General features: G+C 39.0%; 1 protein-coding gene across 29 annotated transcripts in view; it reads left to right on the forward strand.

Moving 5' to 3' along the window:
• Window positions 1-15,763, forward strand: part of NFIA (nuclear factor I A) — a 372,067-nt gene that overhangs the window by 109,105 nt on the left and 247,199 nt on the right. For 3 of the 29 annotated variants that reach the window (XR_006206032.1, XR_006206036.1, XR_006206034.1), the window contains one exon: window positions 7,743-9,168. The exons of 22 other annotated variants lie outside the window; for them this stretch is intronic. The gene's annotated coding sequence lies outside the window, so the exon portion shown is untranslated. Of the gene's footprint in view, window positions 1-5,017; window positions 5,165-6,600; window positions 6,685-7,742; window positions 9,169-15,763 lie in introns of those variants that run through there. 4 more of the 29 variants (XR_006206033.1, XR_006206031.1, XR_006206035.1 and 1 more) reach the window with 3 other exon arrangements.

The raw sequence follows: 15,763 nt of genomic DNA on the forward strand, positions 1-15,763 counted from the left end.
CCCCCTCTTTTCCCCATCCAAAGAAGGATAGAGTGGTTTCTGAATTAGGTATAGCAAATAAACGGCTTCTAATATCAAGTCAGAATTAGTCGGGGTGCCTGGGTGGCTCAGTCGGTTAAGTGCCCGACTTCAGTTCAGGTCATGATCTCACAGTTCAGGAGTTCGGGCCCTGCGTCAGGCTCTGTGCTGACAGCTCAGAGCCTGGAGCCTGCTTCGGATTCTGTGTCTCCCTCTGTCTCTGCCCTTCCCCTGCTCACACTCTGTGTCTCTCTCAAAAATAAATAAACATTAAAAAAAAACCTTTTAAATCAAAATTAGTCATTCTTTCTCTATTGAAAAAAAAAGTGCAGTAGGAGCTTTTCAGTGTTATTCTGTGAATGTTTCTCTGTTTATGTGGTAGAAAAGAGATGATGAAGGATTATCCTCCAAAGTCATTTGTATTTTGCTTCTACCAAAGAGGATATACAAACGTGATACATTTACTGGACAGGCTATAAACCATATATCTCAGAAATAAGTTCTGATGGTTAAAGTACTTATTTCATCATCTGTCCACCTTTCCCTTTAAAAATTTTCCCTTTAAACTGTTAAAAACTGAGAACAAACTGAGGGTTGATGGGGGGTGGGAGGGAGGGCAGGGTGGGTGATGGGTATTGAGGAGGGCACCTTTTGGGATGAGCACTGGGTGTTGTATGGAAACCAATTTGACAGTAAATTTCATATATTAAAAAATGAAAAAAAAAAAAATGAAAAAAAAAAAATTTTCCCTTTAATGTCTTTCATGGAAATACCAAAAGGCAAGCATCCTACTGCACTAGGACTGATGATTCTAGTACAGATTCTTAAGAGTAGGTCTCTTTATACTTCCATTTTTATTCAGGACTTTGTCTGTATACATCCAAAATCAACTTAACTTTTGACCCAATTAACTGATTGGCCTGATGAATTTAATTAAAACAGGGGAAGTGCTTGTGCAGAGAGGAACAGCATTAGTATAATGCGGTAGTTAAGATTAACAAGATTGATTTGATTTGATAATTAATTCATTTGATAATTTGATTAACAAGATAATTTAGTGTCAGTCAGAGACCTGGGTTCAAATCCATATTAGCTAGATGACTTTGCCTTAAATATTTTCAGTGTCGTTTCCCCCCATCTGTTAAAATGGCGTTAACAGCACGTACCCCGTTAAGAGTGCTGGGAGGCGTAGTGAAATCAGTAAGTGCTTAGCACACTTGGCCCAAAGTCACCGGTGTACGACAGTACCTTTTATTATGTTCTAGGATTTTAAAATATGTGTCCTCCAAAAGACACCGTGTCTTAGACGGCTGTCAGATTTGTTTCTGGGTGAACAGAGAGTGCCTTCTGTTTCTGAAGACATTAGTAGTGCAAGCATCACATCGTCTCTCAACTGTCTCCACCATTTTGCAGCTGAAACACTCCTCCCTCCCTCATTCACATCAACTTTCGGTCCTAACAATAGTTTCTATATTTTAAAAAAAGAACACTTGATAATTTCTACGCAAGCTTATTTTAATTTCCCAAAAACCCAATAAGGTAGTCAAGGCAGAGCTTAGGTCATAGTGATGGTGGCCTCGGCTCCACCATTATTTGGTAAAGTGAAGCAGAACTGTGCTCAGGTTCTGTGTAGTTAGTAGCGGAGCTGGTGAAGCAGGTCTGAGTTCAGTGGCCTCTCTTCTACACCATGCTGATCACTTCTCTGTGTCATTAAAAATGCCCTATCCCTGGCCTCTTATTGACAAGTTGCTTATAGCTCTTACTTTCTAGGGGTTCCCCAAACTGTCTAATGAGTATATCTGGATGAAATCCAGACACTCTGACCATATAGAGCTCCTTTCAGTTTCAAAGATACCAAAGCAAGTGCAGCATAGAATCCATAACAAGTTCCTGCTGATTTCCTCTTTTCAAAATCTTGGCTCTTTCTCTGTAGCTCTCTGACAAATCAATTCTGTAGACCTCTGCTTCCTTCTATCACCACTGCTTGTCACATATGCTGCTCTGTCACATTGAAGATAATGGTAGCTAGGAACCTATAGTGAAAGATTTGCCATTCGTTCATATTTAGTCTGCAGTAGGGACATTCCTGGGCTTCTAGGTATGCATTTATAGATTTCCCTTTTCTTTTTTATCAAATGTTAATTTTGGTCAACTCAGATTCCTTTGTCAAAACCACTCTGATCCCAGAGTCTTATGCAATCATGAATATCTTCCCCTTGTTACTTACTATTATCTTAGCCACATAAGAAAATTACCAATATATGCGATTCATATGTGAAAGGGAGCCCAAAGGGCTTTCACCTAAACTTTCATTTCCTTGGATCCTTTGCATTTCAAGGTCTAATCCATCATTTACCCCCTTTCTTGCATACTTGCCTCTGTACATTTGTCTTTTTCTTATTTTGGGTTGTATTTTCTCGCCAAAAGTTAAGAAATTTAAAAATACAATTTATGGCCTTCTCCACATTATCAGTATTTAAACTGTTGTAAACATTAAACATTTTACTTTTGTATCACATTTATGAATTATTTTATCCTCTGACAGTTTTAACCTATTTAAAGGTGATACTTTTGTAAATGTTCTGTAATTTGGCATTCTGTGAGATGCAGTGAAAATTTACACTTAATTAGCAGTAAATTTTTTTAAACCATAAGAAATATGTTTTCTAAGTTGATTTTTATTAATTTTGAGAGAGAGAGAGAGCACTGGGAAGGGGCAGAGAGAGAGAGAGAGAGAGAGAGAGAGAATCCCAAGCAGGCTCTGTGCCCTCAGCACAGACCCCAACACAGGAACTGTGAGACCATGACCTGGGCTGAAATCAAGAGTTGGACGCTTAACTTACTGAGTCACCCAGGCACCCCAGAAAATACCTGTTTCAAATGTTACTTTATCATATTTCAGAGACTAGAAATTCAGTTTTAGGTTTTATTAACCTAGTTATATTCACAGAAAAAAATTAATGTATAAATAAAGCAGAGTAAAATACTATATTTAACAGTACTTTAATGAGCCTGGTTTTTCTTATAGAGTAAATGAATTTTTTCTGTAACACAAACTTGATCTTTTTGGATTGATTTTGCTTTATCTATCTACATGTGGAATCTGTGTCTACTAATTTTGATTGGAATGTGTATTTTAAACTCTACAGTTCACACTTTTCTAAGTTTTTAATTTTATAAAGAAAACTAGAACTGAGTTTGCTTTGAGGGTGTGTTTATTCTTTTTGTGTGTAGGTAGGTGCTGAGGTGGGTTTTAAGTGAAATTTAGTGGTATCTTTTGAGAAAATTACAGCTACAGTGTGCTATTGAAAACCTAGGGTTGGGAATCAGTTCCTAACCGTTGATTTAGACAAGAAATTTGGATCAATTTTATAGAAGATTTTAGTAGGACAAAAAATTGTGTCTCCAAGGCAGTATCCAGTACTAACTACTTAGTAAACTCCTTGGTCATGGCTGTGGAGCCCTTCCTCAAGTTATAGGAATCTTCATTCGAACCAGTTAAATCTAGTTTGAGATAGATTTGGTAAAGATCTAGAGTTGAGAATATATATTTGCCTCAGAGCAAATCTTACAGGCAATATGACTGAACAGTGGTGTTTTATTTCAGAGAGCTCATGCTAATATATAGAAGGCTATAGTATTTTTTTGTTTGTTTTATCAGCAGGCTTTATTTTTTTTAAGGGTAGCTGTATGCAGAATGCATATTTGCTGTCCAAACTAGTTAATGGGCTTACAACTAGAGGGTGTAAATTCTAGTATCTGTATTTTCCAGCTTGCAGCAGTGTTGTCTGAAGCCTGAAACGGCTGATGTTAATCTTCAGCTTGTTTTGTTGCTTTCCAAAAATTAAGTTGAAGAAGAATAAAATGTGATGTAAATCAATTGCTCTGCATAATAATCGCAATACCAATAGTAAAATATAAAGTGAAATTTCCTCTATGTCACACTGTTCAAAAACTTGAAAGGAGTCTGTGTGTGTGTGTGTGTGTGTGTGTGTGTGTGTGTGTGTAATTGAATAGGAGGAAGCAGTAAATTACTGGCTTTTAATCAAATTGATGAATTTTGAATTTCCACTTCAATGATAGTTCTACCTTAAATTCATTTGGCTGATTCGATAGCAGTATTTGGAATGCAAGGAAGAGATAAGGATTTGGCCCTCATGTTTATAATATCCCAGAAGAATTTCATTGCTTATTGGCTAGAAACTCAGATCCCACAGAGTTGTAGATGGTACAATTTGGCATGTACATTTACTTACTCTGGGTCTTTACAAAGATTTATAGCCCAGAAGAAGTCTGTAGGTAGAGAAGGATCTAAAGAATGATCCCCTTAACATTGCATGGTTCAGCTAGGAAACCGTCTTGTTACTCTGCTTCCAGTGAGTCCTCGACTTGCCTAGAAACAGCAGACTTCGACTGTTCCCACTTCAAACGGACTACATAAGCACAGTGGGCAAGGAAAAGCGGAAGAAGCAGCCACAAGGCAATTCATTAACCCATTTTAAGACAATTTCAGACGACTTGTTCAGCTTCAAAGGTCAAACTGACCAACATTTAATTCATCATGGAAAAAAAAAATTCTGGTAGAAGAAAAAAGTTAGCCAACTTGACCTTTAATGCTTAACAAGTTGTCTTAAAATGTTTTTATTCCATCTTGATACTTTGCTAACATGATTCATCTTCTAATCTATGTAAATGTGACTTTTAAATCATATTTAGTTTTATGAAAGGGCTTAATGCTTTGGACTTTGGAGCAGGTAACACACTTCTTAATCGCCATGCCCTGATGTGTCCTATCCCAGACACAGAGTGCTTCCTGCAAGGATGATTTAGTGTGAACGTCCCAGGGTCTCTGAGACTGAGAAGTCACACACACCAAAAATCAATGGCTCTGCTGTTGGGGACATTTTCTGGCTTAAAACTGTGAACGAGGCATGGGGGGGGTTGGGGGGGGAGTTAATCTTTTTATTTCTTTCTATTTGCTCTTCACTCTGAATTGCAGCAGAGGTCCCTGGCAGGCAGCGTCTACAAGCGGTGGAAGGCAGTGCTGCCTAGGGGGGTGATGTTGGCAGAGCACTTTCCAGGCATGCTAGCACCTAGCGCACAAGCGGAGAACTTTGCTGCTGCCAACTGTGACTTCAGAACCCAGGTCTGTTCCTGAACCTGGACGCCCAGCTGTCAGTGTGTCGCCATATGTCACCAGCACATGGCACCCTAATTAAAATTTCAAATTGCATGCATTTGTGTTTGCTGGCTGGCTTGCTTAAAAGGCAGAGACCTCCCCACCCCAGCCTGTCCCCCCTCCTGCATCACTCTGAGGTATTATGTTTGCCATCCTGAGGCATGGTTTGGGGAACGGCCTTTCCTCACTAAAAAACCAGCATTCTCTCATTCGCTCACCTCCCATTTTGAAGTAAGAATAGTCTCTATTTTAAGGGACAAGGAAGAGTGTGAGCAAATGTGGCTGGTGGCCTCTACTACAATTCTAAAGACCAGAAATGTGGTCCCTGTGTCACCAGTAGGTTGTACAGGTTACCCTTCAGTCTATACCTCGCTTATCTCAAAAGAAAAAAAAAAGTGAATATTACTATCCCTTAAACATAGTGTAAAAATTTTTACATGAAGCTTGTTTATTATGATAAATATTTATCTTTTTGGATTAGACAGTGTGGTGTTGATAAGTACATGTATTTCTTTTGCGCTCTCCATTCTCTGTGTCTATATATTATATGTACATTGTATATTTATCTTTGCGTGTTTACATTTGAAATTTTAAGAAAGGATTAGATTTAATTCCACTGGAAAACAATAACAGCAACATTCTATGGAAATAGGTCCCTCTGTTTAAAGCAGAAAAACATACTACTGGTTGGAGATCTCGGCTGTTAATAGCTACCATTTATTGGTCATTTACAACATGCTAAGGGAAGTGCAAATCAACTTACGTATGTGTCACTTCATTTAATTATCACACCATCCCTGCTATATCGCGACTGCTAGGGTCCTCATGTCCGTAATGAACGTACTATGGCTTGCTTATGAAGCTTTTCCAAATTAACATACTTAGTATATAACAGAAATGAGATTTGAACCCAGATCTGTTTGGAGACAGATTATACTGCTTCCTGTCTGGAAAGAAAATGCAAGTTTTTTTCTGGTTTATTCCAATCCAGGTTTCCTAGGTAGGAGGCATATACCTCCAAGTATAAGCATTTGTGTGTCATCTTAGTACGTTTTGCTGATATGCTTGAGAAGTTGAGCTAGAATTACATGATTTATTTCCTATCAACTCCTAGCCACCATTTGCAATGATGATGAGCCAGGGGTATTTTCAACCACAACCAGGTTGGGATCCTGCTGTCTCATGGTAAAATGTGCCTGTGGTTTATTTTAAATCTCTGATGAACTCCAGCATTAATCTCTAGGAGGACATTCATGCCAAAGATGTCACTGCTCAGGCTTACATGGCTGATCCAATCCATCCCATAAAATTTATTTATTTATTTACTTACTACCTTGTGATTAATGGTGAGGCCACTCATCTACAGAAACAGGTGTACAAGTGGTTTTCTTTCTATTATCTAGGAGGCTGTTGACTACCTAAGGAGACAGCATGGTCATTAGTATGGACTCTGGAGCCTGATTGCTGGTCCAGATCCCAGCCTCCCAGTTAAGAAATTTTCTTTTTATTTTTAACGTTTTTAATTTATTTTTGAGAGAGAGAGAGAGAGAGAGAGAGAAAGAGAGAGAGCACGAGCACTAGTGGGGGAAGGGGAGAGAGAGAGGGAGACATGGAATCTGAAGCAGGCTCCACACCCTGAGCTGTCAGCACAGAGCCCGACATGGGGCTCGAACTCGTGAACCGTGAGATCATGACCTGAGCCGAAGTTAGATGCTTAACCGACTGAACCACCCACACGCTGCCCAGCCTCCCATTTTATTAGCATTATAATCTTGTGCAAGCCAGGTGACTTCTCTGTGTCTCAAATTCTTCATCTGTATGAGAGGGATAATAGTAGGAGTTATTTGTGTAAGACGCTTCAGAATGTTGCTCCTGGAACATTACAGTACTCCACAAATGTTAGCTCCAATTAATCTTCACATTTAACACTTGACACAGAAAAATAAGTTATTTTTCAGGAAGATTAGTCAATCCATTCTATTGAAAATTCTCATATGAAAACATAAACCTTTTTTAAAAGTGTCTGACTAAATAAAACAAGTTACCCTCTTAATTTGATCTGCCAGTCAACAAGGGTACATGGAGCTTCTGCTGTGAAATGGTGTATGGAATACCCAAAATAAAAAATATCATCACAAACCTTAAACAGCTATCAGTCATGTTGGGTAGACAAGACTTATCTACTCACTTAGGTTTCAACAAGTGCTCTAGAATATTTACATACTCAGTACAGTGAATTGTCACAACCACATAATTAAATTTATACGCATCGCCCAGTAACGGCACAGTGATGAAGAAAAGCTGAACACATAAATCAAACAAACAAAAAATGCCCAGAAATGTTGTTAACGTATATAATGCTAGTAGTAATATTTCTAACAACGGTAGTAACAGTAGTAGAAACTGGCGGGACACATTTAAGTAGCTTCTCTTATGGCTCCAGACAAGTTATTTACATACTTAGCAAAGTTATGAAATTCTATCATCTATAATCTTTTCAACCACAAACCATTCATTTCTTGTAAAACTCCCATGTATTCCACAGGGTTGCTGAAACACAGCAGAGTGTGAAGGAGAAAACAACTACTCCCTCTACGTTTTCCTTAAAAATAGAAAATTCTGATGAGAATCTGCAACACAGGCCAAGATATGTATTATGATTTCACACACGTTCTCAGATTTGGCTTTCTTTTTTTTAACCCCAAGTATCATATGGAAGGAAATACGTCCTGATAGCTGAGAGAATCAATATCCTTTACTACATCTGTGGAAAATACAGTGATTGTGGATAGTTTTTGTAGGGTTCATAATACTTATTTTAATCCACACATCCTCCCACCTAGAACATCACTGCCTTGAGATAAAACTGGCTAATGACCCATTAACTGACCTGTTTTCTTTCTTTCATTGAGCTTTAAAACGCAGCGCTCTCTCCAGTGTTCAAAGAGATATATTTGTTTGAGCCTTTGTGTATATTATGTATCATTAAGAAAATTACAAAGAACTTGATGAAAGCTCAAGGCAAACTCTTAAAATAGAATTTGTCATGTCAAATTCCTGCCTCCTTTGAGCTAAAAAAATTTTAAAAAGAAAAAAAAAAAAGAAAAAGAGTGAGGGCCATTAGGAGGATAGCAGGTAGTAAAAGCCTGTTTAATGTAACATCAATTGTGGAGAAAATATTAGGTACAATTACATAAGGATTGCATGAGAGGGAGCACCTTGAGAAGCGTAATTTAATTAGAATGAATTTATGAGAGAGATCCTGTGCCATTAGACAAAGGGAAGGCGGTAGTGTTGTGCGTTGCACTCTCCTTTCACGAGAGAATTTTAATGAGTTTCCACACAAAGTATTTCAGGTAAAATATTTGTAGCAAGTGGGAATAGAAATGTAGTGCAAAGCAAAAACTGTCAAGAGGCTCCAGTGGCAATTTCTGAATTAAGAGTATTTCATAAAATACTTGAACATTGGTATTCCTTAATGATGATTTTGGTGAACAGCTATCACAGCAAGGTAATCCTTTCCTTTCTTCTTTAAAAATCAGATGCCAGTGCATTCTTTACTCTGTCAGTACACATCAAGCTGTGCATGTGACTCCCATCTTGGACGTGTGATACGTCACACCCGACTTTAGTGTTGCAAACTCATCATCTGTCCTGATACTCCAGAATGGTAGATGCCAATGATGACTTCAGATTGAGATTTGAAATCTCAAAATTGAGATTCAAAACATGCCGCCAAGGCATGTTTTCTGGTTCTGATAAGAGGGAATTAAAGTGTTACCTCCCTATAGTAACTGTAGTCATTAACTTTATCAAAGTTCTTTTAAATAAAAATTCAAGTAGGTGAGAAGGAAGGAAAGCACTATGTGAAACTGGGGAAAGGAGGATGCAATAAAAGATATAACCTTGGAGCACATGGGTGGCTCAGTTGGTTAAGTGTCCGACTTTGGCTCAGGTCATGATCTCGCAGTTTGTGAATTCGAGCCCCGCGTCAGGCTCTGTGCTGACAGCTCAGAGCCTAGAGTCTGATTCAGATTCTGTGTCTCCCATTCTCTCTCTCTGCCCCTCCCCCGCTCATGCTCTATTTCTCTCTCTCAAAAATAAATAAATATTAAAAAAAAAAGACACAACCTTAACCTTGATCAAAATATGTTCAGTAAGACTCCAGGAAATCACGTTCATATAAGATTTCTATGGAAGGGTTTTTTTAAAAACTGACAATAGAATGCTTCATTGTTTAAGCATTTGTGTCTGTTCCTCAGAAGGTATGTTTTTGGGATTTATTGCAAGTAATTCTGTTAATCTTTTCTAGGTATTTTGGCATGCCAGGTGGTTAAAGAAGGATGACATATACCAGGTCTATGAAATGCCATAAATTATTACATAGTAATATAAGTATTTGTGGTATCCATGACTAACTTTTAGAATGGCAAAGTTATAAATATCTATACAGTCTATATGCAGTTGTTACCGATTATTGTGGCATTAATGTGTAAAGAATATGTTTTGTTTTGTTTGTTTTCCACACTTAAATTTTATTTATAAAACAAAATTTTTATATTTGCACAGGAAAATTAGCAGGGTGTAAATTAAAGGCCAAAGGGAAAAAGAAACCCTCAATAGGGGAGAATATTTTAAATGTCTTGCAGGGAATGGAAGAAAAAGTTTTGCTTAAAAATTCCACCATATGCTAACTATATACAGCACTTCAAGTTTATTTATTGTTAAAGCCTCATGTAAATCACGTCATTCTGAAAGTCATGGAAACTGCACATTTGTGCATTAAACTATGTAAACAACAAAAACTGGTCATCCATCCAATTGTTGCTTCACTTATTTTGAATTATAGTGCAATTTTGTGGAGAGTGAAATGGGGATTACACAATATAGCGATTTCCTGTAACACCTACATTTTTGCTGATCTAGCAAGGTCTGTTGGTATGAGAGCTTAACCTTTATTTTATTTCAAAATGTGTTTTTTATTCTGAGATCCATTGGTGCCTATGGTTTCACTTTTCTCCATGAGCCACATGTTAAAGCCTGCCTTGTCTAAATGAAGGAGTCAAGTGGTAGAAAAGACATTGTAGGCAGGGGAATTTTCTACTGGAATGAGTTCAGAAATACTTTGAACTTATCAGTAATATTATTAATAGGGAGACAGTGTAAATGCTAACACTTCAAATGCTCAAGTGTACATGTCAAAATTAAAGCATGAAGTTACATGAGACCGCTTACCACCCTCCTTTGTTTACAAAACAGATCTATCATTTATACCTGACTTGTCCCTCTCCCCTTTTTTCTCTGCCTGTTCAGTGTCTGGAATGCTCAGTTCTTCCTCTGCCTGTAGAAATCCTGCTCAGCCTTCAAGCTGCCTCCAACCTTTTGTGGAATAAGGCAGGGAATACATGTTTCTTCTTCTGCCCAGCCTCCCATGATTAGCCTTCTTTAAAAAAAAAAAAAAAAAACAAAACAAAGTTTTAGCATTTATTTATTTTTTGAGAGGCAGAGAGAGACAGTATGAGCAGGGAAAGGACAGAGAGAAAGGGAGACACAGAATCCAAAGCAGGCTCCAGGCTCTGAGCTGTCAGTACAGAACCTGATGCGGGGCTCGAACTCACAGTGAGATCGTGACCTGAGCCGAAGTCAGGCACTTAACCGACTGAGCCACCCAGATGCCCCATGATTATCCTTCTTCCTTATCCTTTTACCTACTGCACATGCCTTAGGTTGCCATATGGTAGTTTAGTCTGGTTTGCATTCGTATTTAAATGAATGAGAGTTGGTCTTCCGCACTGGATCTGTTTTCTTAGCGCATGTGACAGCTCTGTAGTGGTGGATACTCAATAACTATTGTTTGGACTGAAAGGGGAAAAATGAGAGTAATCTATTTCAGTAGGAGCCAGACCATAAAGTGGTGAGGATACGTTTAGGGAAATCTGTACATCTCCAGGATCATGGCCAGTTGCCAGTCTCCAATGGGACTGTTTGACCTCATGTCTCAGGGTAGATTTTAAGGTGTGTGCATTTGCTGGTGCCTGTGAATACTCATTTTTGACCAAAGAAGTTGTTTCTTTGCAGATGTTCCTATGAATGCCCCCCTTCCATAAATTCTAAAGGATTTTGTTTTCCCCACCAGCTACCTAGCAATTTATGAACAAGGGCCTTTCTTCAGACAGGTCTCATCAAAGTGACCTCCACTTTCCCTCCGGCCCCCCTCAAAGTGGATCTAGTCTAGAAGAAACCTCTGATTTGTTTACTGTCTTCAGATTTTTATCTATGTGAGCACAGGCTCAAAGGATCAGAGTTAAACTTAGGTTGCGATGAGTGAGCTGAAGCTGGTTAGCTGATGGACTCCAAGTTATTCAGGCTTGAGCTGATTCAGACCTCAATCTTCGGAGGTTGTCCTGGGCCACAGAACTTCTATGGTCAGTCTGACCCGTACATCCATTTGGATTTAGAACATGCATGTAAAGCACCCTTAAAGGGTAGACCCTGAGATCAGGCACAGCAGGAGGACCACCCTTTTTTTTTTTTTTAAAGTGCCTTTACCGTGTAATCCTAGATGGCTTGTGAAGGGAGTTTCCTTTTATTTGTCTCTATCTTCATTTCTTATAAAGACAAAGAAGCAGACATGCACTGATGTTTGGTTGAATTTCTAGTTGTGGATGTTTGTCGGTACCTTATCTGCCTTGGCCCACCGTACGGACCCCTCGGGTTGATACAGTTACTGAAGATAATGAAGCTGTGTGGACATTGGATACTGGGCTTCACTTAGTAGAACAAACTTAGCTGCTGTTCTTACCTCCCAGGGCCGGTGAGTTGTGGACAGCAGCAGCCTGCAGTTCTGTTGCTGTGCGAGCATTCCTCTGGCCTGCGCAGGAGGATCCTGCAAACACTTAGGTAGAGCTGTTTTCTCTCAGAACGTGCTCATTCATTCACTCAGCAACTAGTCTCCCCATCCCCACTCTTGTAGGCACTGAGGTTGCATTCTCCTAGCTCAAACATAATTTTCTTGGTGCTACGACACATCGTTGCTTTAAAGCCCATTGCCAATTATAAGTTTATTTTGCTGTCGACTCAGGTGTGCCCTCAGTGGCTACCCTATGAAGCCATGCCATTATTTTCCCCCTTCGACAGATGAAGAAACTGAAACACAAGAGGTGAATCAATTTACTCCGGGTCATGCTGCTAGTACGTAAGTTGTATAGCTGGATTTGAACCTGGCTAGTCTTCAACTCTGAGTCTGTACCCTTCTCTTTTTATTGATTTATTTTTTGGTATTCTTGATACTATTCTAAGTTGCCTAAGACTTTTAGAAAGCCTTAGCCTAAATGATACATAGCATTGCAATTTTTCTCAAAGTTCATTTAACAGATTTTCTGAAATGCTAGCTCTCAGAAATGAGGCTTTCTCATAGGTATTGTAATGATGATATCAAAATACAGAAAGTTTTAGAATCATGCAAACTTACAGTCCCTGGAGTGATCTAGCCCCTGGATTCTTCATTTTAAAAATGTGAACGTTGGAGGCACCTGGTGGCTTAGCCAGCTAAGCGTGTGACTCTTGATTTCAGTTCAGGTCATACTCTCACGGTTCATGAGCCTGCTTGGAATTCTCTCTCGCCCTCTCTCTCTGCCCCCCCTTACCCGCCCCCCTCAAAATAAATAAATAAAACACTAAAAAATATTAAAATGTGAAAGTTGAAGGTTGGGAGGTTATGAGACTGGCACAGCTCACACCCTCGCTTATCAGAAGAGATGGGACCAAGACGTTTGCAGAAAGAACTGAGAACCGCAGTTCACTGTGGTGTTTATGTCACTGTGGACATAGGTCTCAATATTTTACATCAATTCTTAGTTTTACAATATTCAACAAATGTCCTACAGTAAGGTTTTACTCTATTTTGCAGGATTTTGTAGACACAAAATTCATTTATTTGTAACTTAAAATTTGTTTTTAATGTTTATTATTGGGGGAGAGAGAGGGGGGAGAGAGAGAGAGAGAGACAGAGACAGAGAGAGAGAGAGAGAATGAGTCAGGAAGGGGCAGAGAGAGAGGGAATAACAGAATCCAAAGCCGGTTCCAGGCTCCAATCTGTCAGCACAGAGCCTGACGCAGGGCTCCAACTCACAAACCACAAGATCATGACCTGTGCCGAAGTCAGATACTTAACCGACTGAGCCACCCAGGAGCCCCCATTTATATGTAAGTTTTCATGGGTGAAAGTGTTTTATTTTTCAATATTTTATATTCATTTGAAACCAGTCTTTTTATCAACATAGAAAATCTTGTCTGACTGGACACATAGTTTCTTGCTGAGAAGTTTTCAAGGTTTCATATCAACCATTACTAGGAAGAAAAGGCATAGATACTACCTTGGCAGCTAGCAAGACTTCTGATTAGCCCAATTTCACTGTGTTGACAGGACAGAAGACTGGTTGGGCTTCTGCGAGCTTTATGAACCCAGTGACTGGCATGTTATCTCTTCCAGTCATAATCATGATTAGAAGTCAATCTGAAAATTGTCTTTCCCCAGTTTTGATCATATTTGTTAGTGTGACCTCAGAGATACATATTTCCTCCTTTGCTGTGCATCCTTTGACCAGATGGAATCTCTCCTACTTTGGATGTTACCAGAAAGCATTTTAAAGATGCAAGGTGTGTTCTAGATAAATATGAATTCATTAGGTACTAACTTTTGAAAAGAACGAAGGTAGTCACAGAGCTCTTCTTCTCTGATTTGTCTTTCCGAACTATTATTTTCTGCTTGTCTTTATACTCCCAAACACACCCCATGGAAACACACACACACACACACACACCCACACACCCACACACCATTGCATTGTAGTTTGCAAACCTTTGCATTGAGACCAACATCCCTGTTGTTTTGAAGAGCTGTCATATCAAAGAATAAGTGACTTCTGATAGTTGCAGGTACGTATCTAGGATTAATGCCGGGGAGTTAGAGGCAGACCGAAATCAGATCAGTACGAAGAAGGTCATTGTAATAAACGAAGGGGTCTAACGTGGCTTGTTGAGAAGCTGGGGACTCCGTGTCTGGGAGGCAGTGGTTCTGGTGAAGTGGTTCAGAGATTTTGAGGCTGAGATGGCTTGAGAAGCTGGATAAGAAGACCTTCCAAATTTTGTACAATTTGTAAGATTTCAAAGTGAAACTTAGTGAATTGGTTTGAGGAACAACCGGTGTTTTTCTTTGGCCATTTTATTTTTTCTCAGATTTAAGTAGACACTCACTGGGGAATTAATTATTCCTGAGTGGTGAGCAACAGACTCATTTCACATATATCCCTATTTGTTCTTTCCCCATGATTTTTAAATTTAAAAACAAGAGCACGAGGCAATTTAAAACTGTATAGCTGTGATGTACATGTTTTCCTGTCCTGTCCTTTCCCTTTTCGACCTTATGATATTATCCTAGAAAATTTGACTAATTCCACTCACATGTGACTCCCTTCCCAACCTGGTAACTGTCATTAAAAAGCAACCTGGGTACTCCTAGGACATTTAGGGTTCAGTTGACAGCCTGGACGTGCAGAAGGAGCCCAGGGAAAGAGGGAACTGTGAGCACTCATCTTTGGCCACAGCGACACTGTTAAGATGTGTCCAGATGGAATTCTTGTGACTCTCTCTCCTATGAAGTGGGACTTTTGTGGCACCAACAGCAAAGTGATTCATGAATGAGAAGCCTTCTCTGGTGTTAACCATTGCATTCACTGTTTCTGCCTCCCTTTGCTTTGGTTAGGCATAGATCTTTTATTTATTCCCACACGAGTTTTTCAGAGATTAGGGTGTACTTCCATGTTAATAATATTCCATGAATTATCATTTTGGGGGCAAATGTGCACATCCCACCTTGGTGTTTGTGTGGGGTTTTGCTGGGGAAAACAGAATCGGACAAACTTTCATTCAGCATGTGGGATAGGAGGCATGCCTTGTAAATGTACTAACCCTTTCTTTTTTTTACTCAGCTTTTCATAAAAGGATAAGGAAAGGCACTATCTACAACATGTGAAGTACTTCTTTAAAAGTGAGAGTTCTCAGTAGAGCCATGGTATAGCAGGATTGGGTCAAGTGCTTCCTTTCTTTAATATTTAGCCAAGAGAGACCACTTAGCTGCTCGGAAGCTTTCCTTACAACTGATCACCCCTTTTGTTTTGTTTTCTTTTCTTTTCTTTTCTTTTCTTTTCTTTCCTTTTTCTTTTTCTTTTTCTTTTTCTTTTTCTTTTTCTTTTTCTTTTCTTCTTTTTTTCTTTTTGTTCACAACATTATGGTTAAACTCTTGTTCTTATACACCAATACATCCTTGCATATGAAGATCCTGCTGCAAGAAGGTTCTGACCAATTTGACATTCTTTCTGCCATGTTCTCTGCCTGAATACAGCTGGGTTCATGTCAGACGAAGAATGAGCTCAGCAGAGGAAGTAGAAATAGGTAGTGGTTTAAAAGCATGAAGAGGAAAAGACTATTCTGGTGGTTTTTCTGTCTTCTTGGTTGCTTTTTTAGTTTTGAAAAGATCCAAACTCCCCCTCTTTTTTATTCAAAGGG

This window comes from Panthera leo, chromosome C1 (genome assembly GCF_018350215.1).
Source record: "Panthera leo isolate Ple1 chromosome C1, P.leo_Ple1_pat1.1, whole genome shotgun sequence".
Taxonomy (NCBI): domain Eukaryota; kingdom Metazoa; phylum Chordata; class Mammalia; order Carnivora; family Felidae; genus Panthera; species Panthera leo.